This window comes from Bos grunniens, chromosome 7 (genome assembly GCF_055505025.1).
Source record: "Bos grunniens cultivar Pamir isolate PY7600 chromosome 7, Bosgru_T2T1.0, whole genome shotgun sequence".
NCBI lineage: Eukaryota > Metazoa > Chordata > Mammalia > Artiodactyla > Bovidae > Bos > Bos grunniens.
In genome coordinates, this window is record NC_141171.1 from 106,595,769 (window position 1) to 106,615,937 (window position 20,169).

At 46.6% G+C, this 20,169-nt stretch overlaps 1 protein-coding gene across 6 annotated transcripts in view; it reads right to left on the reverse strand.

Annotated features, from left to right (window-relative positions):
* EFNA5 (ephrin A5) overlaps positions 1–20,169 on the reverse strand; it is a 289,016-nt gene that overhangs the window by 105,204 nt on the left and 163,643 nt on the right. The window contains exon 2 of one of the 6 annotated variants that reach the window (XM_086413342.1): positions 12,232–12,289. The exons of the other annotated variants lie outside the window; for them this stretch is intronic. The gene's annotated coding sequence lies outside the window, so the exon portion shown is untranslated. The remainder of the gene's footprint in view (positions 1–12,231; positions 12,290–20,169) is intronic. 6 annotated transcript variants of the gene reach the window in all.

Consider the following 20,169-nt stretch of genomic DNA (forward strand, 5'->3'; position numbering starts at 1 on the left):
CACAAGTCTTCTGGGGAGTCACTCACGGCCACTGCTGTTCATGAATTAGAAAGCACCAGGGAGTCCCTGAGACTTTTCTTCCCAGTTTCCCCCAACAAACACACAACCCCCTCCCTACACAAATCACAGTTACAATAACAGAATGATATTACCTACCCATGTACTGAGTGAGCATGTGCCAAGTACTCTTAAGAGTTTAAAGGTACTATCTCCAATCTTCACCATGTTCTCATGAAGGAGAATCATGACTAGCCCCATCTTACAGATAAGAAAACCGAGTCTCTGAGCTTCTGACTCCAGACCCCTGATGCTTAATTTGCTATACTATCTAAAACCAATTAAAAGAAAAAAAAATAGAGCTTATCAGTGAATTTTGAAAAAAAGTACATGAAATAGGGTTTCCAGAGTATACTGCACTCTGAAAATACCTCTTTTATTTAAAAAAAAAAAAAAAGGTAAAATACGAAAATTCAGTTGAACAGTTCAGTTCTGTTCATTGGCTCAGTCGTGTCCGACTCTTTGCGACCCCATGGGCTCCAGCACGCCAGGCCTCCCTGTCCATCACCAACTCCCGGAGTTCACTCAGACTCACGTCCATCGAGTCAGTGATGCCATCCAGCCATCTCATCCTCTGTCGTCCCCTTCTCCTCCTGCCCTCAATCCCTCACACTACTGATTTAATTCTTACAAGGTGATATCTAAAGCCTGCAAGTGCCTGCTTGTATCAATTTTTAAAAAGTCATTAGAAACACACAGAATAATACATATCTCTATGTCCAAAGTGCCCTGCAGACACGCTTCACATACACAGGCCTTGTGGAGACTGGAAAAGCCAACATGTCACTACTTTTGATATGATTTCTTAATGAAATATACACTAATGCTGAAATGGAAGAATTTCTTTTTCCGTAAATGAACATATTGTAGCACTGTCTGCATTTTTATCCAGTCAACACTCACTCTTTTACTTAAAATTAAATTCAACCACATTCTGTATATACATACTTCTTGCTCTTCTTGACTTACCAAAGGATCCAAAGACACAGCAAAGATGGTCTCTGCTTCACAGGAGATTAGTGTCAGGAACCAAGAAATGCCAAGGATCCAACATCAGCTATAATACGTGGTAGAGCATAATAAAGCCTAGAATTCATTTTTTTTTTTAATGTAACGTGTCAGGCTACATGTTAAGCACTGTCCTAGGTACTAGATGGATATCAAGGCCAATGACACAGACCTCCCACGAACACCTTCTGTTGGGAGGGGGCGGTGCTCAATAACAACAGACTGGTTCCAAATGGGAAAAGGAGTTCGTCAAGGCTGTATATTGTCACCCTGCTTATTTTAACTTATATGCAGAGTACATCACGAGAAATTCTGGGCTGGAGGAAGCACAAGCTGGAATAAAGACTGCAGGCAGAAACATCAATAACTTCAGATACACAGATGACACCACCCTTATAGCAGAAAGTGAAGAAGAACTAAAGAGCCTCTTGGTGAAAGTGAAAGAGGAAAGTGAAAAAGTCAGCTTAAAACTCAACATTCAGAAAACTAAGATCATGGCATCCAGTCCCATCGTTTCATGGCAAATAGATGGGGAAACAGTGGAAACAGTGACAGACGTTATGTTTTGGGCTCCAAAATCACTGCAGATGGTGACTGCAGCCATGAAATTAAAAGATGCTTGCTCCTTGGAAGAAAAGCTATGACCAACCTACACAGCATATTAAAAAGCAGAGACATTACTTTGCCAACAAAGGTCTGTCTAGTCAAAGCTATGGTTTTTCCAATAGTCATGTATAGATGTCAGAGTTGGACTATAAAGAAAGCTGAGTGCTGAAGAATTGATGCTTTTCAACTGTAGTGTTGGAGAAGACTGTTGAGAGTCCCTTGGACTTCAAGGAGATCCAACCAGTCCATCCTAAAGAAAATCAGTCCTGAGTGTTCATTGGAAGGACTGATGCTGAAGCTGAAGCTCCAAGGCTCTGGCCACCTGATGCGGAGAGCTGACTCATTTGAAAAGACCCTGAGGCTGGGAAAGATTGAAGGCAGGAAGAGAAGGGGTTGACAGAGGATGAGATGGTTGGATGGCATCACCGACTGGATGGACATGAGTTTGAGCAAGCTCCGGAGCTGGTGATGGACAGGGAGACCTGGCTTGCTGCAGTCCATGGGGTCGCAATGAGTCGGACATGACTGAGCGACTGAACTGAACTGGTGTTCACTAAACCAGTTATTCAAACACCTGGTTGCATTCAGTAAGTTCATAAAAGGCAAACAACCTTAAGGAAGGGCTTCACAGGGGCCTTCTCAGAAGAAGCCACAATTGAAACAGAACCAAGTTGCTGCTTCCTTGGTGGCCCAGTGGTAAAGAACCTGCCTGCCAATGCTGGCTTCAATCCGTGGGCCAGGAAGATCCTTTAGAGAAGGAAATGGCAAACCACTCCGGTATTCCTGCCTGGGAAATCCCATGGATAGAGGAGCCTCGTGGGCTACAGTCCATGGGGTCACACAGAGTCAGACATGGCTTAGAGACTCAACAACATCAGAAGCTGCTGAGATGTGGGGAGGCTGGGCATGAGTGGGAGGACACAGAAACAGTGGAGAGTGAAGTGATACAAAAATGCCCAACGGAAAGGAGTTTCGGATGCTGTTTATCCAGGGGCTTCCCTGGCGGCTCAGGCAGTAAAGCGTCTGCCTACAATGCGGGAGACTCGGGTTCGATCCCTGGGTTGGGAAGATCCGCTGGAGAAGGAAATAGCAACCCACTCCAGTATTTATCCTGGAAAATCCCATGGACCGAGGAGCCTTGTAGGCTACAGTCCATGGGGATGCAAAGAGTTGGACACGACTGAGCGACTTCACTTCACTATCCTGAATCATCTTGACTCTGTTACAAGGAACGAGCTTACATTTTCCAGTATGTTCAGCAGTGTGATGGGCAAAGTCATCCTGACAGTGGAGAGCAAGTGACGGTGAACAGGTCTTGGGGAAGGCAGGTCCAAGCGTCCTGTAAGCTGCCCAGGGAGCACCAGAGCCGGCTTGCACAAGGGCCTGGTAAGGGGAATGAGGGTGAGCGGGAGGACTGAGAGACGGGGGAGAAACTCACCCCACAGGATGGGCGACTGCTTAGCTTTGAGCAGAGAGGAGAACTTAGCAAGGACTAAAGTCTGAATCCAGGAAAGGAGGAGAGCTAGCCCTTAAATGGTGAACAAATAAGGAGAAGTAGGCTTCGCAGGGGCTCCCCTAGTAGCTCAGCTGGTAAAGAATCCACCTGCAATGCAGCAGACCCTGGTTCAATTCCTGGGTCTGGAAGTTCCCCTGGGCAAGGGATAGACTACCCACTCCAGTATTCTTGGGCTTCCCTGGTGGCTCAGATGGTAAAGAATCTGCCTGCAATGCGGGAGACCTGGGTTTGATCCCTGGGTCAGGAAGATCCGCTGGAGGAGGGCAGGGCAACCCACTCCAGTATCCTTTCCTGGAGAATCCCTATGGACAGAGGAGCCCGGTGGGCTACAATCCATGGGGTCTGAAAGAGTCAGACAGAACTGAGTGACTAAGCACAGCACAGCACAGACCCGGCAGACAAGAGAAATAGGTGTGCATGGACTTCCTGGCTTTGAGGAGCTGACAGACATCCTAGGGAGAATCTTGTGTTTAATCCATTCAGCATGTATTTATTGAGCTCCTACCACGCGGCAGGCCCTGTTCTAGAATCTGGGGATATAGCAGTGAATAAAATAGACATCAGACGTGCAGTAGTCAACACGTGCTGAGAGTCTCCTGCAGAGGCAAGAGCCAGAAGGAAAGCCTGGGAAGTGAGGGAACTCCAAGGTTCTCCCGGATTTGGGGGGGTTCAGAAAGGAGGCTGGGCCACCGTGCTCTGTGATGGGGTTGGTGGGCACAACTGAGATCCACAGATCTGACAAGAAGAAGGTCAGCTCATGATGCTGAGACAGCAGTCTCCCAGGGCTGGGCCGGGGGCCGCGGAGGCTGCCACAGGAGCAGGGCACCTGTAAGAAGTCTGCTGGGCAAACAGAAAGGAAGAGGATGGGCTTCTTATGCACACTTTCATCCCTAGTTCTCTAAGAATGCTAAGGGCTTCCCTGGTGGCTCAGAGGTGAAGCCTCTGCCTGCAACGCAGGAGACCCGGGTTCGATCCCTGGGTCAGGAAGATTCCCTGGAAAAGGAAATGGCAAGCTGGACACAACTGAGAGACTTCCCTTTCATTTCTCTAAAAATACAGAGACGGTAGTGAAGTGTTCTGAGCGGGAGACCTGGGGAAGCCTATGAGAAGAAGCAAGGATGTCTCCTGCTTTTGTACAACACACGCTGGAAGAGAAGCAGAGAAGAGGTGATGGAGAGGCAGGGTGACCACAGGGTTCATCGCCAGTCCTAGTAACTCACCTCTGAGAGGGATTTCTGAACCAGAAAATGTGCTACACTAAAAAAAAAAAAAAAAAGCTCACTCTTCTAGGTTTAATTAGGTAAATACACTTATGTGTTGTTTAGGAAATAAAATCATAGCCTTGGCTGGGTCCTCCACCTGGAAACGATGCGATTTTAGAACAGAGAAAGAAAGCTGGTTTGGTTGAACCAGGCCACAAGACGTGGAGGGGGGCAGGCCCCCCCGCCCGCTCTGAGGGAAGACCCATGTCTGGGAGACAGGGATGCAGCCTCTGAATCTAACCTCGCTGTGCTGGGAGCCGCCAGAGCTCTCTGAGAACCGCAGGGTTTCCTCTGGGCCTCGTTGTGACGTCATGTGCCCGACGCGGCCTGAGACAGCACGAAATGACGCTGGTATTTACACAGGGCATCGGAAGGGTACCCACCCGCGCCAGACTGGAGATGGCAACGTGTCAGCCTCCGTCATCTGCCAGGCTTCGGTCTCCCTCCCTAACCCCTTTCTTTCTGGCTGCTCTTTTTTTATATACATATGACACTAACAGAAAAATAAATTGAAAAGAGCACTGAGGCAGAGTGTATTTCACGCACTGCTGCCAATGCTTCATATCTCACGAACCTCGGGAAAACAACTCGTAGGACTAATTAGTTTACAGTGTTTAAGCAGCTTGTTCCTCGTCTTTAATCTTCTTTATGTAATACTGCAAACAAAGCCATATTATCTTCTGATTTTTTTTTCCTCCAGTTTAACAAATATAATCTCTTTTCTTTCTAGAGATTACTTCATTTAGACATCAAGCTATGGAGGTGGTGGTGGTGGTGGTGGTGTTTCCCACTGCCCCGGGGGAGAAGGGGTATAAATAAATTGCCATCTATTCGCAGAGGTCTCAATGGTCTACCAGATCCACCCAGGCCCTAATCCTCTTTGTTGTCATGGAATCCACCTGGCTTAATTATATTTACAGTTTGCAGCTACACCTCATGGCAGGCAGGTTTTTTCCCCTGAAACTCTGCACATCTTCCCGAGCCCTGGCTAGAAGTCCCATCTAGGCTGCTGTCTCTTTCTTAGATTCTGGCTGATGACAAGGTCACCTTGCCTTGCCTGAAACTTACCATCAGGTTCTTAAAGAATGTGCGTGCCAAGTCACTTCAGTCATGTCCAACTCTGTGATTCTATGGACTGCAGCCCACCAGGCTCCTCTGTCCATGGGATTCTCCAGGCAAGAACACCAGAGTGGGTTACCATGCCCTCCTCCAGGGAATCTTCTCAACCCAGGGATCAAACCCAGGTCTCCCGCATTACAGGTGGATTCTTTACCATGTGAGTCACCAGGGAAGCCCCCTTAAAGAATAGAACCCTAATATATCTGCCCTTAGGATTTTGTTGTTGTTTAGTTGCTAAGTCGTGTCTGACTTTGTGACCCCATGGACTGTAGCCCACCAGGCTCCTCCGTCCATAGTGTTTCCCAGGCAAGAATCCTGGAGCGGGTTGCCATTTCCTTCTCCAGGGGATCTTCCTGACCCAGGGATCGAACCTGCATCTCCTGCACTGGCAGGTGGGTTCTTTACCACTGAGCCACCAGGGAAGCCCCTTGGTCAACCTCACAGCCTGCCGAAAGAACACGATTTAAGGGCCCTCATGACCTTTTTTTTGGAGCTAACTCTGGGAGACAGTGAAGAGCAGGGAAACCTGGTGCGTTGCAGTCCATGAAGTCGCAAAGAATCAGACATGACTTGTCTGAGTAAATGACAACAACAAAATGACCTAGCGACCTCATGAGCCAAGTGAATGGAGATAGAAACATGGATGCGCAAATTAGACAGAGGGAAATAAGCAAGGAAGCATCAAAATTTTAAGCTGGCAAAGTTTCATCTGTGAAATGTGACTCATCAAGTATTATTTTTAAGAGAAGTGGGACGCTTTTGTGCCTTCCTGTGGTAGCTTTGCTATTTAATCACTAGGCTGTTCCATCTGTGATGTATTAGTCCAAAACCAGGCAACTGACATCCCAGGACTGGTTAAGGCTGGTGTTGAAACATCTGGTAGGCGGTGTGGCACACACATAACTACTTGCCCTGCTGAGGCTCTCAAGCTGCCGTATTCCCTGAGAGAAACCCCTTCCAAGTGGCAGGAAACACACTTCAGACTTATTTATACATTCAAATCCACATTATTAAAGAAGTTTTATAGTCTCGGTAAAACACGCTACTTGGTGCAAATTTTCATCATGCTTGCCTGAGACCTGTTTACTGTCCCATGGTACCCATCTGCCTTAAAGTTCACTCTGTCCTTAATTGTCAAGCAGATTCATGGTAACTCCTAATTAGTGCAAAGCAGGTAACACAGCTGCGCCTTCGCGAGCGCCGAACACCTTTAGCATCTCCATCAAGCTGAGCTCAGAAACTCTCTCTGCTTCCCTGCCAAGGTGAATGATTCCCAGTCTTTGGAGAGTTATGAAGGAGGTACCAGAGTGCAAGGCAACGCCTGGTTCTCCCAACTGCTGCTTCCACCCCCGATGGAGCCGGCAGATGATGCTGCCAGGTTCCGACGACTGTAGCATGGGAGAAGTGCCTCTCTCACCACACAGCCTCCAAATCCCCAGGAGGATCTGATTTGGAACTAAGACAGAAGATGATCTTACTCTAAGGGCGACACTGAGACTGAGACCCCTAGGAAACCCGGCCCTTCCCCTTTGCTGGTGGAGGACCTCGGGCAAGTTAATTCAATAAGACGGATGGTGAAGGATCGCAGAGAGCCGGTCTAGAGCCCAGGACAGTGAGGCAGGACGAGGAGTTGCTGCTGTTGCGACAGTCGTGATTCCTGGGCATTTGCATCGCAATCTGAAACAGCAGAGTCTGCAAGCACCTGCCGTGAGGTGTGCGTGGAGGAGGACACCTACCTGAACAATAAACGTGCCTGGGAGAACCAGGAAGTAAAGAGGACGGAAGATGGGAGAGAAAGGCAACAGGGAATTTCAACAGAAACGGCATGACAACGCAACAAAAGGAGCAGAAGGAGCAAAACCTCTAAAGGCAGGACTTGAATTCCTAATCCTGGTCTTTTTTTCCTTGAACATCCATGCAAACCCCTTTGCTGCCTCCCAACTCCGCCTACACGATCCGGCCCCAGAGTGAGCCCAGCTTCCACCTGCAGCGGTCCCGAGGTAGCCTTGAGGAGAGAAAAGAAAGTTCCCTCTTAAGCGATGAAGAATGAAAAACGCTAAAATGCAAATTCAGTGTTAAAAAAAAGAAAGAAAGCAGGACTCCACACAGGCTTCAGAGCAGCAAATTCTCAGGCAGCAATGGAAGCTAGAAAGTAACCCCCTGAGGTGTGGACTAGAATGTCAGTGTTCAAGTTTGTCCACGCCAGATAAACAGCTCGCCCTGTTACTACTGAATGAATCTCTCTCCTTTTCTTTTTTTCCAGGGCAGAGAATGTTTGTGGTAGAATTGGTCCTTGAAAAAGAGTGAATTGATGTGTTAGTTTTTTGTATTGGGCCAAAAATAATTACAACCATACCTACTTCCTATGGATTATGTTCACTTATTCTGTATTTGTTCCATGGGGAACTGACTGGAACCAGGGTTTGCTTCACCGACTCTCAGGCTTGGGAGGGAAGAAAAAGTCAAAGAGATTGACCAAGGAAGGATGAAATGTGCAGTGTGGGTAAGCAAACACTGCTTCAGATAAAGTGCTCCATGGGTCTCTACCTCACCTTCTCCAGCTAGGAATTCATTTCTCAATATTCCTTTTCCAAGCGAGATCTTTGTGTACTTATTTTCAACCAGGGATGGCAGTTGATTTATTTTCTATTGAACCTCGCCAACTGGATGCTGAAGAGAGGATGGCATATTTAGATGCCCTTAAACTTTCAGATTCACCTTTAAAACGTGCCAAGGCGAAGTCACGTTCAGGGTAAATGTGCAATTTTTTGCTAGGCTGGGACAAGGAATGAGGGTCTACACTGGCAAAGTGACATTAAAGGCTTTACAGGAAAACAGGGTCAACCTCCATTGATTCATTTTGGTTCCAATCAAATTCCAATCATCTGATGGCTGTAAAATCCCCAACAAAAAGAAAAACAAATCAGATGATTCCTGACTGTAAAATAACCGTCTAGGTCTAAACAGGAAAAAAAAAGCCAAACCTGACCGGTTCAGTCCAACGTGTTTTGCTAGGAACCCAATTCACTTACTGGCTTGTCCTGTGGTGTCAGGATGTGTGGGGGGATATAAAAGAGAGGATGTAGAAAACACAAACCCACCCTTGAGGACGTATCAGTTTCAGGCAGTTCGAGAAGCAAGGCACACGAGATAATAAGATGAAAGTTCTAAGGAAATGCGTAACGAAATAGTAAAGAGTTGTGTCAGGTAATATACAGAAATCCCGAGGAAACAAACAAACAAAAAAACGATTATGGAGTGGTAGGGGTTTCCAGGGTTCACACAGGTCTGCTTTCTCCTCCTTTGGAGAATGGGACAGTATTATACCCTTCCCACCATTTCGGAGTTAAACAGCTATAAGCAGAAGGATGTTTAGTCACTCGGGGGTTGAAGTAAGACCCTCTGTGCTCCCTTCCGTAGAAGCTTGTGCTGAAATGACAAAGCCATGGCACGAAAGCCGCCTCTCGGAGGCTACATTGAGTCACTGCCTGGAGAATAGTTACCTGTGGTAAGAAATAAAACTTCCTTATGTTCCTGAGATCCTGGGGCCATTCGTTACTGCAGCGCCAACTAGCTGGTCATAAAAGTTATATGTATACCAAGGCTGAGAGGACCAAGGGGCTGCAGCTCTGAAAATGATGTCAGCATCTGCTCGTTGACTTTTTTCCCCCGATGCTCGGGACTATTCAGACCCTCTGGCCTGCCTGCTGCCAGCATCTCTCACTCAAACAGCCACATCTGTGCTCATCCGCCTTTGCAGCTCTGGGTGGATCTTCCTAGCGCAGAAGGCGGAGAACAAACTCCCTGGCCTAGGAGGCAAAGCCCCTTATCACCCTGGCTCCCAGAGCTGGGCGCTGTTCTTTTCGCCTGCTCGGTCCCGCGCTGTGTTCCTGCCGCCAGCATCCTGATCAAGCCACGCCCGGCTCTGCTCCTGGCCTGGGATGCTCTCCCTCTGTCTTCCTGGCAAGCACATGGACTGCTGAGAAGATTCCGTTCCTCTGTGACGCCTGCACGTCCCGTGTCCTTCCTCAGTACTCCACGTGCTCTAACACTGCTCCTTAGGAAGCTTGTCTTCCTGGTCTTTCTCTTCCCACTAGACGGTGAGTCGCTCAAGGCAGGGACTGGTTCATTTTTGTTTTCCCCAAAGTCCTGAGCACAGTATTGGACAAGCAGTGGCATTTGCAGAAACAGCAAATAAGCAAAGGAAGGAAGGAACGTGTGGCTGGATGGATTTAGGACAGTGTTAGACAGAAGTCACAGAGAAAACCCTGAACGTGAAAAGTGAAGTCGCTCAGTCGTGTCTGACTCTTGGTGACCCCATGGACTATAGCCCGCCAGGCTCTTCTGTCCATGGGATTCTCCAGGCAAGAGTACTGGAGTGGGGTGCCATTTCTAGTAAAACATAAATGTAAGCAGCTAGGATGGGTATCAAATGATGCAGCCTGGGATTCTTCACGTGACTCAAAAGGTGACAGGGAGTCATTCTAACTTCCCGAGCAGGGAAATGGTGAGAACTTGGTTCAGCCTCATAGCACCTTGAGCCTTGAATGACAGCTGTGTTTATACCACTTTGTTTGCCCTTTGACTGTAAAAGCTCCCTGGAAACAGGAGCTGGATCTTAATCATATTTGTACCCCCTATAGCGACAAGCACAGTGTTTGTATAACAGGTGCCAACAAATATTTGCTGAATTTAGTTCTAGAAAAATTACTCCCTATGCTGCAAGGCTGGAGATCCAAGTTAGCTGGCTCTTGCAATGTATGTAGCAGTGGATGGGAAATGAATTTATGTGGGTGGTTATGCCTCTGGAAATGTGGAAGTAGATACCCATGAGTCTAACAGTCCAATCTCCAGGTGTCAGGGTCTTTAAGGTAAATTAGTGTTTTGAGCCCAGGGTCCTACAAAAATGGTGGTGTATTTAAAATACAATCCTTGGGAGGAAGACTTGTTTTTCCCATGGGGGAGATGAGTTGTGTGCTGAAGCTGTAGCTTCTAGAATGGCAATGGGGCAAACAAAAGGAAATACACTGAAGCCACGAGCAGCGAGAAGTACTGACTGTTGTATGCCAACGTGATCCCCCATCTTGGGACGTGCTTAAACTTTTATTGATTTCACTAACTCACTCACATTCATTTAATATTTACAAATCATTCACATTAGGCAAGGCAGTGTTCCCTCCCAAAAGTCGGCTTGGATTTATCGTGTGCGTCACGTTGACCTTTTTCACTGACTCCCCAGAGGCAAAGATGATGCCTTGGGTAGATGAACGGTGTGCCTATTTCTCCTGCTGTGTTTGGTCTCCACATATCCCCATTCACTCTCAGGAAGGGCTTGCGGGGGCCTCTTCTTCTTGAAGCGCTGTTTTCAAAGCCAGAGCTCTCAACCCGCGGCACTACAGGCATCTAATTATTTTCTGAATTCCAAGTCAAAAGCAGAACTCCATCCAGAAGCCATACCTGGTTTTATTTTGAGCCTCTTCTTCTTAAGAAGACCTCTCCTCTCTCTTTCTCTCTTTTCCTTCTCTCTCTCACACACACAGACACACAATGATCTAATGAAATTACATCCTTAGAGAAACATTAAGAGTGAAAACAGAATGTCTCTCTGAGGAGATAACCCAATCCTCAAACCCAAGGAACTCGGCCTTAAATCTTCCAAGACAGAATATGGATTTGAAACAGAACTCAAGGTATACATGTTCTCAATAACTTAAACATTCTCATTGCTAATAACACATTCAAAAGGTCATTTAATCTATAGCAAACTCTTGTACTGAGCTAAATGAAATTTAAAGAAAAGTTCAGATTTAAATTTGCCTTGGGTTAACTTTAAAATAATACCTGAAAAAATAAAGAATATCTGAGAAAGCGTCACTCCAGGGTAAACTAAGAAGGTATCCAGAACATTACTTCATTGACCCTGAAGCTTCTGACATTTCTCGGTTGACCTGACTCACACCTACAACCCACAAGGTCAAACACCAACGTTTCATTCCTACCAGTGGACTTGAGCAGTTTTTCAAATCATTTATCCGTTACGAATGGAGGAAAAGCACACGCCCATGGCGAGGACCATGTCTTTCCAGTATGCTCACATTTAACCCACCCGCTTTGTACGTGAGGCCTTCCTGGTGGCTCAGTCAGCAAAGAGTCTGCCTGCAATGCGGATGACCTGGTTTGATCCCTGAGTTGGGAAGCTCTGCTGGAGAAGGAAATGGCAACCCACTCCAGTATTCTTGTCTGGAGAACCCCCATGGACAGAGGAGCCTGGTGGGCTACAGTTCATGGGGTCACAAAGAGTCAGATGCAACTCAGGGACTAACTTGCACTTTTCACTTTCTTCATACTTTGAATTAAGTAATTATTCTTTCTCTAGGAATTGCTTTACACTTGCCAAAACAAAAAAAAAGCCAATCAGCAAATCAATCATTTCAGAGGAAGTTCATTTCAGAGGAAGGCATTTCTCGCTGCCTCAGCTGGAGCACTGAGATACCCGTGAGGAGGTGCAAGCTTCACCTCACTTACGGGGGCCAGCCACCGCCTACGCTCCAAAGTGCATCTAGACAAGGAAGCTCCGGGGGAGCCATGAACTGTTAACTTGTGTCTGTTACCACTCAGAGGACAGTGTCTGATGCAGGTATAGAAGGCCACACGTGCACACACCTGGGCAACACATCACAGGAGATGCTCCAAGTCACCGTTACATGCTGGGCCACTGCGACTGCGGACAAGGAACTTAGTATTAATCCCAGGTAAGCAACCACCAACTTGACACTCTCTTAACCATTCCCAGAGTATGAGTACCTTTCAGAGACGCTACTCATCAGACATTTGGAAATAGGATGGCATGTCATTAACCCTCTCACTCAATGGTCTTTAAAACCCACCTCCAAGACAGCAAACTGGGCTTCACGCCTGCCCCAGACTTAAGAACACAGTTTACATGTACCCTCAGTCAAGCCACATCTTGACATGATTTATGAATTAGGGAGCACAACTGCTATCAGAATCCAGTTTTAAAATGTTCAGGGCCCCCTCGGCTTTGTCACCATCAGGAACAGGACAAGCGCTGGGGTTTTCCACGGCCCAGAAAAGCTGCCTCCAGCTAGTGCGTAGAGGACAAGGCTCCTCCTCTGGGCATATTAAAAATTATGAGATGAGATGTGCTCCAAGCGGCGGGACCCTAATTGTAACATTTTCTCTGTGGCGACACAAAGGCTTCCACTGTGTGTTCCTTCCCTCCCTGCCTTGGGGATGTAATAAGGGGAGTCTGCAATTTTTATGCTTTTCTTTGTGCACCCACAAAACCTGGGAACAAATGTTTTCCACTTGATGGGGGAACTGGACAACTAAGGGCAGAAGTGGGAAGAGACACTTTTCACTGCACAAGCCTTTCCTAGGGCTTCCCGCATGGCTGAGAGGGGAAGAACCTGCCCTGCAATGCATGAGACATGGGTTCGATCCCTGGGTCAGGAAAATCCCCTGAAGAAGGAAATGGCAATCCACTCCAGTACTCTTGCCTGGGAAACCCCATGGACAGAGGAGCCTGGTGGGCTACCGTCCATGGGGTCACAAAAGAGTTGGACACAACCTAGCAACTAAACAACCACAACAAATCTTTGCTAGCTTTTGAATTTTTTTTGTACCATGCACCATGGGTTCCACACTCAAAATTTTAAAAAACTTAATTTTGAAAGAGAATAAAAGCCAAAAAAAAATATTTTTTTCAAAATTTCCTAAACTATGCTTAAAGGGAAGCAACCATTCTTATAAAGTTACCAAAACTTAAAAAGACTTAGTAAAATGCAAGTCAATATTCACAACCAATTTTATGAAAATGCTTCAAAGACTTTATATCTAAAACACTGCACTTAGGCAGACACTGTTAAGAATCATATGGCATCCTTTTATTATGATTACTATTCAGCCAGAAAGATCATTACCTACTTCAATACTATAAAGTTTAGAGATTTTAAAAGTAGATGACGTGTTTTTAAAGCAAAGCATGTTATTTTTCCCGCTAACGTATTATTGACAAATATTCAGCACTTCCAGCAAATCCATGTTATTTTCTTTACTTATGGTGAGCATCTGATCCTCTTCAACATGACCCACATCATTCATTCTCACAGACTGGAATCCCATTAGAGAAAGAAGCTATCTGTTGACCGTCCTCATAGAAGAAAATTACACTGAGACTAAGTCTGGTCCCTCAATTTCACCCGGGGAGGAAAATTAGCCTTAAGGCCTACTCTTGTGTTTGATTTTCAAATAGAGAACCGAAAAGTGCTAAAAAATAATGAAGTCGAGATTTGAAGCCACCAGCTAGGGAAAAGTAAGTGTATCCTATTCGTTACTAATGCCCCTCTGCAATAATTATTTTATTTGTTCACTTTCTGGAGCAGACACAATAGTTTTGTCTTTATCTTTTACAACCAAACACCTTTTAGTAAGCAGGAGATAAAAGACCAATAAAATCTTTGTACTTGCTCCCTGTAGCTGCCCCCTAAGGCCCATTTTATCTCCAGAGTTGTTATCTGAAGTGAATTGCTGATAAGAAAAATTAAAGGGCTCAGAAGCTGAAGGTAAAGTAATTTGCAGAGTGGTTCGCACACCTTGTCTCTGTTCAGCCAGGCCCCACCAAGAGTCCTCCCATTACCGCCAGCCAGCTTTGCAGGCCTTGAAAGCAAGCTGCCTGAGTAGAATGGTTTCCCAGCCCCAAACTCCTTTTCCAAAAAGAAAAAAACAAGTAAATAACAAGACTCTGAAAAGTCAAAGTCGTACATTTACACTGTTCTTATTAATATTTGCAAACTGCAAAGTGGCAGGAGAGTATTAACTTTGCTTGTAAAGGATCTTCATGTGCAAAGAGATGAACTTTAATACCCACCTGCACGTACCGATGATGAGCTAGCTGCCACTTCTACTTTGTGACTCCCTTGGTCGTAACTGTGCCCTCTGCCTTCCATGTAGTATTGGTAGTATTTATTGGACATAGGCACACTTCTCAGCACTTTACGAGCATCAGGTCATTTATTATTCAGTTCATACAATTATCACCCTCATCTCATAGGAGAGGAAAACGGAGGGACAGACAGTTATCATTTTGATTACGTCACAGACTCTGCACGCATCCATGGATTCCTGATCTATCGATACGATGCATTCTTAGTAAACAGCCCCCGTAATGTGCAAAGTCCGATATCAGACACTGGAGAGGAATGTGAGCAGGAATGACTAATCCAGGCTCTCAAGCAATCGGAAACTTCCTGACCCTTCCTCTCCCTCAAAGAGAAAAAAATAAAAAAATTAGAAAAAGCAACATTTCCAAACATCCCTGGAAGCCAGGCTCATCTGATACCCACAGCCTTCGGTATAAAATGGCTCCTGCCTGGCGTTGACTGGTCGCTGGGTCCAGGGTGGGAGTCAGTTCTGGGACAGGCGTCAGGGCACGCACAGTCTGTTCAGTCGCTCAGTCGCGTCCGACTTTTTGCGACCCCATGAATCGCAGCACGCCAGGCCTCCCTGTCCATCACCAACTCCCGGAGTTCACTCAAACTCATCTCCATTGAGTTGGTGATGCCATCCAGCCATCTCATCCTCTGTCGTCCCCTTCTCCTCCCGCCCTCAATCTTCCCCAGCATCAGGGTCTCATCATCTGTCAGGGCACAGGTGGTCTCTGCAGTCAAAAGCAGGAGGAAAGCCTTGGGCGCGCCCAGTACCCCTCTCCCAGGAGACCAAGCAGTCACCCTCCTGACAGCCTCTCCACGCTTTTGGTCTCTCCTTTCCACCAGCTTCCCCACAATCCCCTCGATATTAACTTTAACAACGAAACAGGAAAACTCCCGTCTGCAGCTCTCCGCCACAGACCAGATGAGGGGCTCTGGTGTCCGTCAAGTTCCTGGGGTGATGTCCTGGTGAGTTACTACGCTGGTACATCTCAACACTGGATGATCGTTTGGCCTAAGCGTGGACGGGTGGCCTGTGAAGTCCTCATGATGACTCCCTCCCACGTGGGGTTCCTCCCACCCTCCGGCCGCCACGGAGGAGAGATCTGTCACCAAAGAAGTAAATGTGACTCTCTCCTGGGGAAATGCTGCCAAATCCTGCTCAAGACGACAACCGAGACAGTGCGTCTGGGGCTTGCTAAGCAATCAAGTGTACATGCGTTAAGGACTACTGCAACTTGCTTAAGTGCCTGACCGATTCCCAGGCAGGAATACGCTGGGAAAGAGATCTGGGTCAGCAAACCTAGGATAAAAGCCAGACCAAGGTAGGGCTTTTGGCTTTCCCTTCTCACCCTGGGCCATCATCTCCCCTGCTGAGATAAAGTGGTTTGGGGACAGAATCAAGAGGACACTTGGCGGGGATGGCCCCTAGGAGCAAGTCAGCCTTGGCTTTCTGCTAACCTCTGGGGAACGAGGTCCCCAGGGCCCCTCGGCCTGACTCACTGCTTGCCTCCCCCTGACCTGCTCTCCCGCTGGCGGCAAGGAGAGATCTATGGCTTTATAATCAGCTCCCTGAGACTGCCTCCAAGGAGTAACAGTTCGGACCCAGAAGTCGGTTAGTAAGTCAGCTTGGGTGAGAGTGGTCTGTGGGTTTCTATAAGTCACGAGCCAAGTATTAGCCAGATCCTGTCTGCGGTAGCAGGCACACGTTTAACAGAACGGTTGATGCTCACGAGGGCAAACAGACCAACACACTCGTATCCCCTAACTCATGTGCAGGAACAAGAACACATTCTGCTGAAAAAAGAAAAGGCGGGAAAGAGTAAAGAAGCAGAGGCTGGGCAGGTGGGGAGTATTTTATAATATGGCTACGCTGGTACAGAATTCTTTCCGCTAACCACATCTAGAAGGTAAAAGGACCCTCACACATCACTGGAGAAGATCACAGTCTTGAACAGATAGGTTGCCTAGACAGAAAATCTGCCAAAGTTTTCCTCTGAAGAGGTAAAACTTTGAAATGTGCTGGGATCTGGTTAAATGAGAACCTTTGCCTCAGAAAGGCTCTAACGGTAGCACAGGGGTGTGTCTGTCTCGTGTCTGCCTCTCACAGGCTACCTGAGGCGCATCTGACCTTAGCATCCTCTTCAGTCAGACCCAGTTCATCTGAGCCTACAGACCACTGAGTAGGGCCCAATCCATAATTTCCAGAGCATGGTATGAAATGCAGGGCCTCTTGTTCAAAAAGCAGGGAACAGAGTGCCATTAAAGTGCACTAAAATATACAGCTTTTTCCTTTCTTCCATGGTCTCTCCCAATTTCTCATGATGTCCTTTATTTGCTATTTTATGTTGTTCCACACAGAGAAAAACTACAGTATTTAATCATTAGCATGAATTTTACCATTTATCTTGATGAAGTTCAATGATAGCTTTCAGTGCAAATGGAATGGCATTTAATTTGTATGTGGACTCACCAAACAACACCACTTGCACAGTGCAGTTCATGCATGTGTACTTGGTTCTTACTAGGAGAGGGGAAACACTTCCATGAGGCTAATGCAACTGAAACTAATTCAATTTTTAAAATCTTACTTCTTGATACATGCATATTCTACCACCACCCTATGGAAATGGGTAGCTGCCCTACCGTGCCGACCTTGTATCCACCTGGACTCCCTGAGGCCCCGCAGTTCACAGTCTGGGCTCATCGGACCTTGTGGACACTTTCTGCAAACTGTGCTCCGACAGGAAAACCCACATCTTATATGCCATTTCTGCTGATGCGCGTGCTCTACTTAAAAAACACAGGTCAAAGAGAAGACTGAGAATTCTGAGCCGGTGACAGCAGAGCCTTAAACAGAGCACAGGGCCCTTCTTCGAGGGGATCCCTGGCCATGGGGGTGAGAAGGATTCCTGATCACCCACAGCAGAGCTTTCCAAGGGCGGAGGTCCGATGCAGCGGAACGCACGGTGTTAAGGCTGAGCGCGCTGACTGCATCCGGCGATCACCCTGTAAATTACCGGTTCACACACTTCCTCAGGGGGGTGTGCCCAGGCCTAGGGTTCTGTGGGCCTGTCCTCCCGCAGGAGCTCTCCGTGTGGCCTAGCTACGAGCCCAGGAAACCACCCAGCTTATTACTTATAGCAGCCAAAAGGGTTGTGTGACTTCTCTTCCTCTGAGTGCTGCTTTGATGCTGAAACCAAACACATATTTTACTCCCTTCTCTTGGTTTTCAGCATGCCATCACCCACCGGCAAGCACACAGATTTTTGGTTAGTCATTCTAAGTCAAGAAGGACATGAAAAATATGCAGGGAGCTGTCAAAATAACAGAAGGGAAAGAAAGTTAAGTAACAGAAGAGATCAGGAGAAATTAAAACATGCCCTAGATACTAGATGTAAATCCCCCACAACTGACAACAAGAAAGCCACGCCTGATGTGGGCATTGTCCCGGCACACTTCCCTCCCCCCAGGTCTCGAAACAGCAGCGGGTTTCAACCAGTTTGAATTAGGGAGCCAGGCTGCATCTGCAGCCAACAGCTGGAATTCAGCAACTGTTGTTAATCCACCTTAATTGCTTATTATTCTATCAGTTCTTGCTTGTGCTTTTGTTATTCAAAGTAATTTTTCCTACACACACAACCAAGCGTGGTTTTTGCAAGCTGCGGCCAAAGAATTCTTGCTTCCATCCTAGGGCTGTTATTGTTTTGTTGTGAAATGAAAACACACTGACACTAGATTAAAAAAAATAAAAATAATAAAGTTAGCAGCCTTGCCCACAGATGGACTCACACCGGCCGTATATGTACATAGAGATGCAGACATTAGCCACCTCCAAACGAGAACAAGGCTTCTTTGGTGGTTTTAATTAGAGTGGCAGTTAGCATGGCTGCTGTTTTCTCTAAACAGTTCTTCCCCTCCTTACTTTAAGGCGGGGTTTCCACTCCAGCACTTTTATGGCACTAGTGAATAAATGAGATCCCAGGGTTCCAGGGAGACAAAAAAAAAAAAAAAAAAATGACCAATATAAATGCATCAGGTGCAAATTACCAAGGTAAACAGGCCCATGGAGACTGTAATGCTCGCCACGCCAACTGGAATATCTGAAGGGGGGGCAGCAAGAGAGAAAGCCCACGGGTCACGGTCCCAGTTTTGCGGTGCACGGGTCAAAGTGAGCCCAAACCACCCTTCCTGCAGGAAGGGCAGCCGCAACACAAGGCAGTTATGACTGGGGGTTGCTGATGTTCATACTGGAGCTTTCAGTTGTGGTTTTTCTCTCTCCCACTCTCTCTAATTCCCCCAAAATGTCACTGACAGGCAGCCTCTATCTAAGCAGATTCCCCATCCAGGGGGAACACTGCAATATAATTTCCCTCTATAAATGGATTCCCCGGTAGTAATCCGTTTGCGAGGTTTTGCTTACAATTTACAAGAAGGCAAAACTAGTGCAAATTTATAATTAGTAAGTGTAATCCATAGGGTGTGAAGACTTATTTTCCATTGCTTCTCTACAAGGTGTGTACGTATGTGTGTATACATAAATGTGTGTGTATCTGTATATATATATATAATACATATAAATATATATCCCCTAAGGAATGTATTTGCAGATTTTCATGGGGCTTCCCTCATAGCTCAGTTGGTAAAGAATCTGCCTGCAGTGAGGAGACCCAGGTTCGATTCCTGGGTCAGGAAGATCCCCTGGAGAAGGAAATGGCAAGCCACTCCAGTAATCTTGCCTGGAGAATCTCATGGACAGAGGAGCCTGACAGGCTACAGTCTATGAGGTTGCAAGAGTCGGACATGACTTAGCATCTAAACCACACAGTCTTCTCACCGTAACATTTACTGCGAGGCCTTTCTTATTCCCTGCTGATTTGACCGGCAGAAGCCTAGTCCCCTGTAAGCTTGGTACAAAGCAGAGCCCCGTCATATACTTGTCTCTTCCACATGCCTCGCTATTTACGGAGCTGAATTCAATTACCTCTAGATGAGAAGTGACAAGGTTCTGCAGTAGCCTGGCCTGATGTCCACCCTGCACCGTCCTCATCAAATGGGGCTATCTTCCTTCTTCCTGTTTTCCAGGTCTATCCTGAAGGCATACTTGTTGGTCTTACTTATTTCCCTCTTCATGTCATTGGATCAAGTCCCTTGGAGATTACCCTGCTCTGCCATGACTGGGACCTGAGACACTGCAGGCCGCTGAGCATATGTGCAAACATAAGCTGTATTATGATGAAGGTCTTTAAGGGATGTTTGCCTTGCTCTTAAATCACTCTGATTCTGTTTCTTCTCAGAAAGAGCTGATTTTTTTTTTTTTTTAAGTGTTTCCTGGGAATGTTTCGGCCAGGATCATTCATCCTGGAGCCTGCAGGAAGAAACCTGTGAACCAGTGGGGAGAATTCATGATGGAGGAGCTTTTCTTTCGAACTCTTACTATTTATTCATACCTGGTGTGGTCTTAGTTTTAAGTCTCCTGTTTTAGGGTATGCAAGTATTTTACCGAGTTAGGTAAGCAAGTATTGTACATACGATATAAATTAGCATGAGGACAATTTCTGCAAGGCTTCTTTGGGAGCTTCCATCAAATGTCATTTCCTAAAGACCACAGACTTTTGTTTGAACCGTTTACTCGTTTGGGTGAAGCCTCATT